Raw genomic sequence first — 14,968 nt, forward strand, 5'->3', positions numbered from 1 at the left:
AATATTGGACAAAAGCTTTCCCTACACTGTCTGCAACAAATGTTTTTTATGCAGTAACAGGGGAAATAGGCCTGATTTCAGAGAACGCATAATATGGTTACAGTGTACCATATATTGTGCAAACTGCTGAAGGAAAATGTATCCTTTTGTCCATTAGCGAATTCATTCTACTTCATACAATGCTAATGTAAACATAGGGGGATAAGGTAGACTGTGTAACTTTGGGGCTTTTTGTTTTTCTTACTTGCTGTGTTCCACCAGTAAGAGTGAGTGAATCAGGTAAGACCTCATGGAAACAGAGGAGGTTGTTCATTGCTTAAGGACATTGAAAAATCCTCCAGAAAATATGATTTCAGAAAACAGGAGTAAAAAGGCAAGAGAGAAACACAGCAAGGGTCTAGGAGCCTGCAGCTCCAGGGCAACAGTCAAGAGGAGAAATTGCTGCAAAGGCTACAGAGCTGCAAGTAAGATTTCACTAATAAAATAGAAACCTCCTTGATTCTGGAGGAAACTTCAGAGCTTTCTGCAACTCATAAAATTACTGAGGGGAAAGACATCTGGTCTGAAAGCAGGGATTGTCTTTGAGTAAGGATTCTCTTTGAATAAAGAGAAATGGGCGGAAAATTACCTGTTTATAAGCTTTTTCCTATTTATCATGTGCCTTTACCTGGCTGCTTCCAGGCTTTCTATTTAAAAATAAATAAATGAAAAGATACTTTATAGTGTTACTGACTTTGAGGAGTTCATTGTAAGCAAAACTTTTAAGCAGATCCACTTGAAAGTTCTGTTTTATGTATGTAAATATAAAGACAAACTATTTAGAAATAGATCATGTAAACTCATATAACGTTATTATACATCTGAAGCCTTAATTATTCCTGTTTTACTGTTACACTGAGTATTCATGACAACATATGAACATAAGCAATCATACGAAATTAAAATATTTATAACTTTTATTGTTAAAATTTGGAAAATAGCTTTTGTGTGTGCTTGTTTTGCTCAGTCATTGGTTTTGCTAACATCCTCATTTCTCTTGGAGCAAGATTTAATTAGATAAATAACCACATTTTACATATGAGTTAAAATACACCTTTGGGTTAACGCCTCCTTCAGTTTTGCTTTTTCTTCTTTTTTGGTCTGTTAGCTTTTAAATTGTAGTTAATTTTTGGAAGTACTTCTGAGATTTTGGAAGCTGAACCTGCGCAACAAAAGAAATTAAAGAAGTCCCAAAGTTCTCTTTAGGACTCATAACAAATTTTTAAGAATCTACTCATTTAATTTATATGAGCTAAAAAGCCAGTCTTTCTCTTTGAGCATTCATATTGGTCTGTAGTATGACCCTCCCACAATAACTTTCTCCAGTTGTTTAATAGGCATAAAACACTGTTAGTAAACTATCGTGTAGTAACACTATCATTTTCTCATAAATATTTAACCAGTGTTTCATCTTTTTATCAGTTACCAATGACTGCAGGTTTAAGAAAAATAAGCTAATTCAGGTTCTTCTTGTGGTAATAACTGAATAGTCATTTGCTCCAAATATAAAATCGCAATCCACTAACACTTTCTGTGCACTTATTCTGTCAGGGAATGAGCTCTGAAACTGTGATTCCTGTTGTCATGGCCTGGCCTGTGGAACAGTGTAATTTTCATATTTCCACTTCTTTTTTCCTTCCCCTCTCATGCTGCCATTCTTTTTGGGAAGATGCATGGCTACTAATAAATGAAAAATCTATTTAACTAATGAACTTAGTGACTTTTACATGTTTTTTATTTCAGGTACAGATTAGATGTACTTGTTTTATTACGTCAGAATTATGTTACTGAAAAATAACATTGAATCATAAAAGAAAATGGGGAGCTTTTATGTATCTCTCGATTGGCTATACGTCTGATATATCTGTGAGTAGGAAAAGAAAAAAAATGAAAGGAGGTAAAATAGGAAGAAAACAAAAGAAAGTTGTAAACTCATCATGTTCTTTAGGGTTTGTATTTGTACCAACCTTTTTGCAATATGAGAATATGGGTACAGATGCAGAGCTTCCAAGACCAATGAAACCTATTCTACCATGGAGGGCTTTCTGTTTTATATGGCCATCTATACTGGGCAACCATCCTATGTTTCACTTGAATTCTTTAGAGTTCAGATATCTTATGGCAGAAGACCAGATTATCTTGCTCTGGATGTTTAGTGAGTTTGGGGTTTTTTGCTTTTAGTAAAGGACAAGTGATGTAAAAGGAAATGATATGACCAAAGAACATGAAACATGGTTCTCTGTTGATTGTCAGTATTGTTGGCATCTGCTGTAGAAGTGATTTGACTTACGGTACAGAATACAACTGTAAATATGCTATTCTCCTGTCACATCTATTCCAGTTCAGCTGTCTGCGAAGATGAGGCTGAGTACAGCAGTGAGTACAAAGCACACATGTAGCTTTTCACTTGCTGCCTCACTACTTAACCTCTTTAAACAATCATACAGAATTAAACACACAGAAATTGAATGTTTTTTAATCAAATTGTCTGAAGATGCTATCCAAGCAGAAGACCACATCTAGCATACACCCTCAAAAAAAAAAAAAAAACCAAACAACAAGCCCTCTGTGACAGTTTGAATCTGTTATACAAACTCACTTGTGTCTATGTTAATTTGAAGAGAGAGAAAAAGAGTAGAGCAGGTGAACAGGAGGTGAAAAATGTTTCTGTTCCGGAGCCACTGAACATACTGGGGAGGAAAGTCATAGAATCATAGAATAGTTAGGGTTGGAAAGGACCTTAAGATCATCTAGTTCCAACCTCCCTGCCATGGGCAGGCACACCTTGCATTAAACCATGTCACTCAAGACTCCATCCAACCTAGCCTTAAACACTGCCAGGGATGGAGCATTCACAACTTCCTTGGGCAACCCATTCCACTACCTCACCACCCTCACAGTAAAGAGCTTCTTCCTTATATCGAACCTAAACTTCCCCTGTTTAAGTCTTAACCCATTACCCCTCGTCCTATCACTACAGTCCTTAATGAAGAGTCCCTCCCCATCATCATTGTAGGGCCCAGGTGATGAAATGTGGCAAAAAAAGAAGGATAGAGGAGTGTGGCAGTAAGGAACTGGGAGATAAAAGCTAAAGCAGAGATTGAAACACTGCTAGGATGATCACACAATAGATCCACAGACAGCTGTTCATGCTCACAGAGGGAAAAAATTCCTAGGAACCAGACAGAAGGACCTGCTGTGCACTGACATGCTGGGCAGCTGGATACTTATTTGTAAGTCCTTTCATTTTTGTCCTGTCTTGCATAGTTATTTTCAGATTTCGGATTTAGTTTATTCTTGTTCTTAGTTTCAAAGCTGTTTTGAACATCCTTATACATACTGTGTAATGAAATAGTCTAGGCAGATCTCCCTTAAAGCCTTGTATGTCTGGGGGTCCTGTATTTATATTCTAGAAGGTTCCTCCTGGATTATTTTCCCCCATTTAACTATTTAAAACTTTTTTTTTTTTTTATAGCTTTAATACGTGCAACAGTAACTTTCCAATGTTTCTTTCTATTTATATGTGAACACATGAAGTCCTTCTTTGGGTCATTGTTTTGTTCAGGTTTAGAAGCTGACATCCCTTTCTAGGTACTCACTATAGCCCTATTTTTAGGAAGGGGCAAGTCTTGCTGTCATATCCCTTACAGATTTAAAAGGCACCTCAGATACAGCCATCTCAAAATGCTTTGGAGGGAAATACTAAAAAAAACATTTCCAACAATTCTTGTCTTGTATCATATTAGAGCCTCTAACAGCAGTGGGAAGACAGGAAAAGTGGAAAAAAAAATCTCTTTTGAAAACATGATTTTTCTGTTGCATCATTATTCAAACTCACAAGTGACTGATATGCAAAGGAACAAGAATGGAGAAGACTTGAACATTTCCCCTCAGTTCTTGGAAGTCCAGCATGTCTAGTAACTAATTACTTTTTATATTTTCTGACCATTAATAAAATTGCCCCACACTTTAATCGCTTAGGAATTTGGTTGGTTCGGGTTTTGCATTCAGTAGTTCTAATAGATATATATTTGTATGTGATTTTAAGGGGTTTTTTGCATTTGGTAATTCTAGAAGGTATTTATTTTCCTGTGAATTTTACTTTTTTCCTAAAGTACGTGCCATTTTATAATGAATTTTAATTGCTTTTACTGTACTACTTGACCTTTATGAACCTTTTTCAAGATATGTTTTAATAGAATTATAGAACAGTTAGTGTTGGAAAGGACCTTAAGGTCATCAAGTTCCAACCCCCCTGCCATGGGCAGAGACACCTCACGTTAAACCATGTCACCCAGGACTCCCTCTAACCTGGCCTTGAACACTGCCAGGGATGGAGCATTCACAGCTTCCTTGGGCAATCCATAGTATTTCATATGGCAAAATTTCTATTTCATATGGAGTTCTAATCCATACAGCTGAATTTTAGCTATGTTTAGTGTTTGCCATATAGAGTTTTTAGCAGCTGTTATTTAACTTCATTATTAGCTATCTCTTGCAATGCAATTTTGGGGGTACAGGAGGCTTGGGGTATCTTGTTTTTTCTGAGGAGAGAACGCCACTGACTGACTAATTTTAGGCCACAAAGAGAAAAATACTGCAAACGAAGTCAAAAGCATGATTCCAGTTCTAGCTAAGATATTCTTTTGACTGCACAGATGAGCTAAGAATCTATTTCCTGACTTCGGTGTATAAGCCTTTATGGAAACATACTGTCTTTTGACAAATAGAGGAAATCTAGCATTAAATTTTCAAATTATTAATTGCTGATCTTTTCTTACTGGTATCCAGTGACAGGACATACTGGAGTAGTTCAAAGCTGCAGCACAGGAGATTCAGTCTCGACATTAGGAAGCATTTATATAATGAGTGGTCCAACACTGGAAAAGGCTTCTTAGAGAGGTGGTCAATGCCTCAAGCATGTCAGTGTTTAAGAGGCATTCGGGCAGTGCCCTTAAGAACATGATTTAACTTTTGGTCAGCCCTGAATTGGTCAGGTAGTTATACTAGGTGATCACTTGTAGGTCCTTCCAACTGCCACTATTCTAAAATAAAGCTAAAATTTCTGATTATTATTATTAATGGTAGAATTCTTGTGTAGTAGTTTATTTCAAAGATAAAATCTGTTTTCTGTAGAGGCTAGAATATTCTTCTTTTGCCCTAAATACCCTTTGCTTAGAAAACCCTTAGCACACTCTTTAAACACATCACGGGCTTAAAAAATATCTAAGTTAGAGAAGTTGATACAGATACGACCAAATAGATTCTGTGTCTGGTTTAGATGAATTAGTTAAACTGGTATGTGATTGTCACTGTTGTCTCCATGTTGTGTTGTCTTGTACTTTGAGGGGTAAACAGATGTTCTTGAATTCTTATAGGTATACACAGAATTTTTTTATAACATTCTTGATTTTTTGCTCTAAAAAAGGGTGAAATCTTTTATATGGCAAAATATTCAAACCACAATTTACCTATCTTTTTCATTATTTCTTTTATGGGTTAAGTTTGCAAGTACTTCTAGTTAGTCAAGTGCTGTTACGAGTGGACTCTAACAATGTGGAAAATAAATGTGTTTGCTTAGTTACCTTTCTAGGACTAAGTCATCACTCACTGACTTTCCAAACCCAATTGAAAAGGAGGTTGGCAAGTTTAGTTGAAAAGGAGGTTGGCAAGTTTTGGTGAGAAATGGGACATCAGCATTTTTGAGCTGTGAAGAGAATTGACTGAGAGGAAGACATAGTTTTTGTAGAAATGCAATGAAACCTCAACTGAAATCATTGTTCATTGTACTACTACATCCTAATGCTAGGTGGAATTTTAACATTGCAACAGAAATCTTTTATATTATTTTTCACAGATTTTTTACTAAAGCTGGTATCTCATTTACTCTAAGCCATGCTGTAATTAACATTTGCAGTCCAAACAAGCGTTGGGTGTCCAGTATTTCATTTGTGTTCTGCAGTTTTAATCTCAGTGCATTTTGGTCCATTACTTGTAAGATGTCAGTTAAAAATTAAAAGAGGACAATTCAAGAATGTTTCTTGGCTTTTCCAAAATTCATGAGTTTTTTTCCTTTCTCTTTCCATTCTTTGCATTTATATAGGAAGGCAGCTGCCTTCAGATGATCCAGAACTCACTGACAGTTTCTCTTGCTTCAGTCCTACTCCATGAAAACTTCAGAAGATACTAACTGAGGTATTTATTTGTTCTTTTCACTTTTAGGATTTCTACTTTGTAGTTATTAGATTGGTAGAAGAGCACATACAAAAGAGGCAATGAATTTAGACCAGGAAGAGTAATCATGAAAGGAAAATAACACAAAAGTTCTGTCAGTAAGGAGAGCTGCTGGGTCTAATCTCTGGGATCTGATCTAATCTCTTTCTGTAGCTGGACACCATCTTAGTCAATTTTTTTATAAAAATAATTTCAAATATGCCAAAAGGAAACATATTAAAATGCAGTTAAAGTGTTGCTTTTTTGGGGGGGGAGGTCTTCTATTGAGTTTTATCTGATCCTCTGTATTTCTCCAAGAATGGATGAAATATTTTGCAGGAAATCCCTGAACATGAATGTTCAGTCATCTAAATAATGACTAAATAACAAAGCCTTCTAAACAATGAAGCCTTCTAAACTATCTGGCATTTATAGGTTTTTTTCTCTAATACTTGAAGGGAATTTCAATTAAAGAAAAGCTTTGGTGTTAATGCAGCATATAATGCTTTTGTCCCAATTTATCTTTCATAAATCCATGAGATTAAATATAAAAGCTGTTTTAAGGATATTGATAAATATTTTCTTCTGAAAAATATTTGTCATTTTTGTCAGATAACAGTGAGTTAATTCCTTTGCATAGAAAATGTTTTCTCCATTTGTATATGTAAACGGAGTCTGAGAAAGGATTAATGACCGAAGAATTCATAAAGAGAAAAAGGTCTCTTGTAAGCCTGTGATCAGCTGGATTTATGTCAGTGCTAAATTTATGATCTGCAGCTGTTAAACATCTGATAGGAACTTCATCTTCTAATGCATGATAACCATGCGAGTGCATAGCTAGAAAAAAGGAAACATTGTGCTTTGAAAAATTGAATTGTCCAAACATAAGGATGATGATTGCAGTGCTTCACATACAGCAAAACTTTATTCTGTAAAGCTTACAAATGAAAGCTTTAATGCTTTTTAAATTGCAGCTACCTACATAAATTCTAAGATGACATAGGTTGAAAGAAACGTAAATTCTAAGATGTAATAGGTTTAAAGAAAGTTGGTTGGTTAGTGTTTGTATATTCAGCCTAATGTAAGCAGTGCTGGGCTGGAATTTTTGTTTCTGCATTTGAGAACTCAAAGCTTAAATGGCACTGAAAAAAAGATGTCTTAGAATTTCTGTAATATTATCTTAAAATATGTAATATGTACAACTTTTTTCTGTAGCTCTTGATATTTATATGTAGGTTTCTTAAGTACCAAAAATGGCTTAACCTTTTGGAAATGTTGGTAATTGTTAGTATAGTTATTGTATAAAATTCATCTGTGTTATTATAAATATATGCATTTCCTTTTTTTAAAGAGACTTTATATACCAGCCAGTATAGATTACAGTTAAAATAATGTTAGCATTAAGATTAAAAAGCTTTTTTTAAAAATTACTATTTAAATTTAGTTGAATGTTACATGTGGGTTTGGAAAATAAGTTTTTTGTTTCTAACTTTACATTTTGTGCTGTTAGCAGCTAATTATATTACATGCAGATTCTATGAAGTGCTGCATATTCTGAGATTTTAATAAAGCAGTTGGTGTTACATGACAGGTTGGGCCAGTTTAGTATGCATTATGGATTGGTTATGTCTTACAGTGGGGCAGTTCATTTCTGGAGTCAGTACACAACCATTTTAGCAGTAGAATTAGCCGCTTATGTCACAGATTATAATTAGCTGCGTCTGTACGCCAAAGCAACAGGATGGAATGCAAAACACAGCCAAACATGTGAACGAATTTTCTTCCAGTGATATTTGCCCAGGCTCAAAATATCTCCCACTCCAGATTTGAAAGTAGTGGAAAAGTTAGACAATTCTCTCTTGGGAAGAGACTGATTGTAGCTTATTCAGAAGTCCACATTATTTCAGATCTCTAAGGTAAGTAACAATTCTTTAAATTTGTTTTTATATCTATATTAAAATATTAGCATATTAATAATTGAGTTGGGTTTTGTTAGTGCTTATTGCATTAATGTATTGAGCTTCTCGCCCATCTGATTTCTGTGCAACATTTCAGGGTGATTCTGTCCTTATTTAAGGATCATGTTGGTACTCATGATTTATTTTAGGACAAATTCAAGTGTTAATTTTTATATACAAGTATTATTTTAGATTCTGATAGTTTAATTATGCTTGTTTCTACAATTAAAGGCAGTATTAAGTTGCACAGTTTAAACTTGTGTAATATTAAGAAGCTTTTAGTAATTTTAAAATCTTTTACAATATCATATTACTATACTTACATAAATATCTAGTTTGCAATAGTGAATCCCTGATGTTTGCAGCTCTAAATCTTTCTCAGTTTATCGATCACATAGTAAAAGTCAAATTTAGTCAAGAATGGATCTGTTCTTCTGCTGAGTATTCCTTTTTTTGGTTTGACAGTGTAATAATAACCTTGCATCTGAGGAACTGTTACCAAAATCAGTTCTAAGTTCTGTGAAACACACTTGAATTAATGTTGAACATTGAACTATGTGTATAGAGAACTTCTTTTACATGTTTGTAATCTCCTTAAATTCAGATACATTTTCACTTGAATAATTTCTCTGACTGAAAGAAAATTACTAACTAGGTATCAGTTGGTTACTGACTCATTATGATTTACTGGATGATACTTGGTGTGTCTTCACCAACAGGTGGTTGCACTGCATATTTAACCATGCATCAGAATAAGCACATAAGTTCCTAAAACAAGCTGTTGCCAAAGAGTAGGAATGTGATTTGACTACTGATTTGACAACAGTCATCTAGGCTGCTTTTGTAGAGATTTGGGTTGTTTCACCATATCTGTCTTAAAACTCCTCCTAAGAGCAAGAGATTAATAATGTCCTAGAAGCGTCTGCCTCTCTTCATTGTCTGTGGAGGGGGCCTAGGTAAGTATGGTTGATGTTGATGATCTTTTTCCTGTTAGGGTGGTGAGGCACTGGACTGGGTTGCCCAGGGAGGTTGTGAATGCTCCATACCTGGCAGTGTTCAAGGCCAGGTTGGACGAAGCCTTGGGTGACATGGTTTAGTGTGAAGTGTCCCTGCCCATGGCAGGGGGGTTGGAACTTGATGATCCCAAGGTCCTTTCCAACCCTAACTATTCTATGATTCTACCTGTGTTTAGTGAGACGAATTCTGTCCTGCATAGCCACATCCAAATGAGTAATCCACATGAGTGAATTGTAGTACCTTTGTGCCATAGAGTTCTGAAATTTTGCAGTCTGTTAAGATTTTGGAATTTTTACTGGAGATGTATAGTCACAACTGATACCAGTTTGGCTGAAATGAATGTCTGTTCTAAACAAGTGTGATATTTACATATTAGATACATATTTCCTCTCCATTACATAATGAAGATCCAGTAGTCCTAGAATACCACCAAAGGGTAAGAACCACTACATGGAGATAAATTAAAAATAAAAGGAGCTAAGTTAAGCCCAGCATTAAAGGGAGCCAGTTAAAATGTCTTTCTAAACTTTTACACTTTTGCTAATAACATGCAGTTTTTTTCTGGTTGAAAACTCAGTGGTTAAAAGCAGGTTATATTTTAGTTTTTATTCTTAATCATAAGGTTTTAGTAGGTTTGTAATTACACAGATGTGTGACTATGCTTAGTGTTGAGAATGCTCAAGCGAGAACATTGTGTTTTAAGCTAAGGGAGAAGACCTTTGTAGGAAGAATTGAAAGAAAGAAATGGATGTAGTGTATCTGACAAACCCAAGCCCCTGTCAAAAGGCAGAGAAAAGTTGTGTGTCCTTTTCCTTTAATAGAATGTGAAAAGTAATGCCTATTACATGAGGTACGAATCCCAGGTCCTGATATTTTTTAATTATCTTCATGATTTTTGATTAAGTGAGATGGATTTCCTGTGGATTTAATTCTCAGAGTTGATTGTCTTAGATGTTTAATGAGCAGTGACTGAAGGTTTTCCATAACAGACATTTACAAGGTCTTTCTCACATACACGTTTTCTGATATCTAATAAGGTCTTTTTGCCTATTGCAGTCTTTCAGTGGAGACAAATGAGGCTGCTTCTTCTCTCTGTGTCTCATTTTCAGAAAGTTTGTAGGAATATAGTATTTCTGAGATCTCTACTTGTCTGTTGAATTTGGTTGAAATTGGCCAAGAAACTCAAGCTGTTGTAGGAGGGAGGGAAATGAATGGCAGACAGACAATTTACACATAGAGTGCCATGGCTTTTTTATTTATTAAAGAGCATCATGGCAGTTTGGATAACAGGTTAATTCAATATCCTGGTCAAATTTTCAGCTTAGTAATGATATTCTCACTATTTAATTCATCTGTAAGTTTGGCTACCTGGGCCAGTCTTCTCATTAGACCTTTCTGTATATCTGCCAAAAGCTGTTAAGCAGCTGCTACATATCATGCCATGGCTGGTTATGTTTCTGTGGTGGATGAAGTACTTCTGTAAAATAATGTGAATAGGAATATAAAGTACATAAATAATTTTTAAAATTGAGTATGGTATGTGCTAAGTGTTGGATATTACTGATGTTAGCCAGTTTTTACTGAGATATATGGTATGTTTATGTGTGTGCTTGCATGCGTATATCCTGAAGGTTATTTTGTATGAATCATGTATTTTCAATAATGGGATAGAATCGTAGAATAGTTTGGGTTGAAAGGGACCTTCAGAAGTCATCTAGTCCAACCCTCCTGCAATGATCAGGGACATCTTCAACTTGTCTGCCTGTGTGAAAGTTTTCATAGTAGGGATAAGAAGGAGGAGGAAAAGGCTGGCTGGTGTTTGGCCAAGTGTCAAAGAGGAGAGAGTGAGCATGGTGGACACTCGTGAAAGTCAGCGTGGATGAGGCAGACAAGGCTGCATATATTCTGATTTTACAGAAAGACATATTTGACAGCTAAAGAAGTGAAAGTTTACCCAGAGGACACCCAGTGCAAAGTTTTATGTAATGTGGATGGATGTAGTGGAGAGTTCTATGGAGATGGAGCAAAACTTTCTGTGGGATGGGGCAGCAAAACCAGGATAGAAGGTGGTAGTCCTATGCTGCCTGTGCTACTTTTTAGGCTATTTTTCTAGTCTCAAATGCTCAAACTTGTATACTTTTTCAGTCCTACTTTTTGGTGTAATAAGGGATACTTCTTTTAGCCACAAAACTGTATTGTATTATATTCCCTGTAATATTCTACTTCTAGTTTTGTGTCATTACGATAGTTATATTCCATTTAATGAAAATACAGAGGAAGGGGTCTGAAAACTTACCTTGCTTAAACACAGAACAGTATTATGAAATAGCGTATTTCATTCTGCATGATTTCACGAGTCATTTAATAATTATGTGGAATGCACATTTGAAGATAATGCTTTCAAACAGAAATGCAGGTTTTATATTCATGAAGTTGTAGAAGACTATTAATGTATTGTTATAATGGAGAAGAAACTGCATATAAGCTATATTTCATAAAACCACTCTGTGTTTATCTGTGTACCTCACAATATTTTTCAATTGTCTATTTCATTGAAATTCTGTTAATAAAAGATTTCATGATCTGTGAAAGTACTCATTTTTTATGTTTAGATTCATATATTTTATTTTGTTTTTAGCTAAACATTTATTGAACTGATAGTGTTGTGGTTCAAACTTGGTGATTTCTTTTAACTGATTTTAGTCATGTTTATAGAAGACAAAGCCATATTCCCTTTGCCATAGTGAAAACATCTACATGCTATTTAAATTAAGAACATTAAAATTACCATCTTCCTGTATCAGAAATCCTCAGATACACAGTAATGTCTGCCTTAAGTCAGAAAAAAAAATCAAAACTAGCATTTGAAAGTTGTCTAGAAATCAGCACTTTGATTTAGGACTGCTGTAAAGCATATGTCTAGAATGCTTCATCCCTGCCAGTGTTCAAGGCCAGGTTGGACAGAGCCTAGGGCAACATAGTCTAGTGGGAGGCATCCCTGCCCATGGCAGAGGGGTTGGAACTAGATGATCTTGAGGTCTTTTCTAACCTTAAACATTGTATAATTCTGTGAATGTGAAATAATGCAAACAGATGCCACAGAAAGCAAAATTATTCTTTCAGTAAGCCAATTTTAATTGAAAGTTAAGAATTTTAATAGTAACTGCTTATTTAAATTTCAGATTAAGTATTTTATATTGAAAATATACTTTCAGGCAGAAGGATGATGTATACTATATCGAATGAGAGATTTTGCTCTTTGTTTAGTTTGGAATGCATGCATACTTAACATGTACTCCTGGGTTTTGTTTATCCTTCGTTTTTGCAGTTAATTGTAAGATCAGCTACCTCTTTCCTGTTGGTTTTAATGCAAGTGGTATACTGATCAATACCAGTATTTGTACATTTTGCCATGATCTTCATCTTCTGTGTTTCTTGCATTGCATTATTGCCTTGTCACGGTTGCTGAAGAAACTTAAGAGTCAGTTGCTCCCTAAAGAGTTGAAGTCAGCATCACCAAAAAAGGCTTCTGTAGGACGTCTTGATGATTTCCTTGTGTGTCTAATACACATTTAAATTAATCTGCTTTTCCCCTGTGTAAGTAAAAATGAGTAATAAAGCTATTATAGCCAGGGCTGAAATGCAACAGGAACACATCAGTTTGTGTTCATTGACATTTAAAATTCATCAGAAAAGGTCAGGGATTTAAAATATATAATGAGGCACAATATAGATAGGAAAGCATTTTGCTTCCCTTCCTACTGAAAAGGAAAGTGAACTTTTGATTTTTAGTTTAGTTTCATGTGACTTTTCAAAAAAAGTACTGTTATGAATTTCTAGATGCAAGGTTGAATTACTCTTCTTTCATAGTTTTTAAAACAGCTGTGATAGATCACTTGAGAGGGAAGACATGAGGCTTAATTTTCATCTCTACTGTATGTTTCTAGTTGAATTCCTTGTTTCTTTGGTGTATTTTCACTTCACTATTCAAAGAAAGCATCACAAGGTAGCAGTATAACTCCATTTACTATGTGAAATAATTTAGTAACACTAAATAAAGAGCTTTTCTCAAGGTCGTGTCATGATTCAACCTTGCTCGGCAGCTAAGTCCCACACAGCTGCTCTCGCACTCCCCCTTGGTGGGCTGGGGGAGAGAATCAGAAGAGTAAAGGTGAAAAAACTCATGGGTTGAGATGAAGAGATAGAGGTTTAATATTAAAGCAAATCAAGAATTAACTCACTGCTTTCCATTGCGGGCAGGTGTTTGGCCATCCCCAAGAAAGCAGGGCTCCCTCACACAAAAAATGGTTACTCAAGAAAACAACCATCAACCCGAACATCATCCCCCTTCCTCCTTCTTCCTCCCCACCTTTATATGCTGAGCATGATTCCATATGGCATGGAATATTCCTTGGGTCAGGTGGGGTCAGAGGTCCTAGCTATGTCCCCTCCCAACAACACCCCCAAACTACTGCTGATGGGGTAGGGTGTGGAACAGAAAAGTCCTTGGCTCTGTGTAAGCACTGCTCAACGGTAACTAAAACATCCCTGTGTTATCAACACTGTTTCCAGCACAAATCCAAAGCACAGCCCCATTCCAGCTACTATAACAGAAAATTAACTCTAGCCCCACCAAAGCCAGGACAGTCCTCAACCAGCATATGAAAGCACTACAGAAAGGAGTTTGCTGCTTTGTAATTGTGCTGAAGGCTAGAGTATGAACTGTAAGTATGCCTCTGAAGAGATAACAGCATGTTACCTAGAAGTAGCACTTTCATAAAAGCAGTAGCAAGAACAGGAAAAAGAGAAAAGGTTATGCCAATGCATATATTTTTATTCTTTCTGCTCTCACAGAGGGTACCTCTTCCCAGCACTGAGCTGAGCACAGTGTTAAAAGACTTCTGCTAAAAGCTCAGACCAAGTAGGACTTTACTACCAACTGGTATTTCTACAAGATAAATTTTGGCCTTGCTAGTGATCATTGTATGATAGAAAAGATCTATATCACACATCTAGAAAATAAAAATACATCTTTTTGTTTGGTTTGGGTTTGGGTTTTGGTTGTTTTGTTTGGGTTTTTTTTTGGGGGGGGTATTTTTGTTGTTATTTGGAGTTTTTTTAAGTAAATAGAAACAAATGTAATTGTTGGGGGTTAAGTGCTTTTCAAAACTATAAAATTAGTTGTCTTGTAGACATCCACATAAGATTATGATAGCAGAGATTCTTTCATGATTTGTCTTCATCAGAGGGATTGCTTTCATTTCCTTCACATGTATAAAGAACTTCAAACCTTTCAGTGTTTTCAACAACCTCAATGAAGATTACTTGCAGCATTTCTCCCCTCAAGTTAGCTTTGCAATTCTTGCACATCTATTACACTTCCCTTAAGTTTATAAATAACTAAAGAAAGCAAGACAAATGACAAAAAAAGGTTTTAAGAAGTTTATTCCTAGCAGTGTTTTGAGATTCCTGGTGTTGTCTCCAGTGAAAGAAAATTAAAGCCACAAAACCAATTCTTACCTCCATTTAATGGTCCTTAAGAAATTAAATTTTGGACACAGAAACCTAATCTTCACTGAAACTTAAAGCAATAAAGTATCAGATCCTGTCTGCAGAGCTTAACTTCACTGTGTGTTGAAGCTAAAAAAAAAGAAAAAGGTAATTAAGAGCAGCAATTTAAATGTATGAACAGCATGGGATGTATCCATTTTGTCAAATAGACTTCTTTTAAAGTCCATGAT

At 35.5% G+C, this 14,968-nt stretch overlaps 1 protein-coding gene across 5 annotated transcripts in view; it reads left to right on the forward strand.

Moving 5' to 3' along the window:
- Positions 1 to 8,039: 8,039 nt before the first annotated feature.
- SGCG (sarcoglycan gamma) overlaps positions 8,040 to 14,968 on the forward strand; it is an 80,496-nt gene continuing 73,567 nt past the window's right edge. For 3 of the 5 annotated variants that reach the window (XM_061374313.1, XM_061374318.1, XM_061374314.1), the window contains exon 1: positions 8,040 to 8,168. The gene's annotated coding sequence lies outside the window, so the exon portion shown is untranslated. Of the gene's footprint in view, positions 8,169 to 9,603; positions 9,664 to 14,968 lie in introns of all 5 variants that reach the window. The other 2 variants (XM_061374315.1, XM_061374316.1) reach the window with 1 other exon arrangement.

This window comes from Neopsephotus bourkii, unplaced genomic scaffold (assembly GCF_033783945.1).
Source record: "Neopsephotus bourkii isolate Nb327-2 ecotype Australia unplaced genomic scaffold, CSIRO-AGI_Nbou_v1 NB_1638, whole genome shotgun sequence".
Taxonomy (NCBI): Eukaryota; Metazoa; Chordata; class Aves; order Psittaciformes; family Psittacidae; genus Neopsephotus; species Neopsephotus bourkii.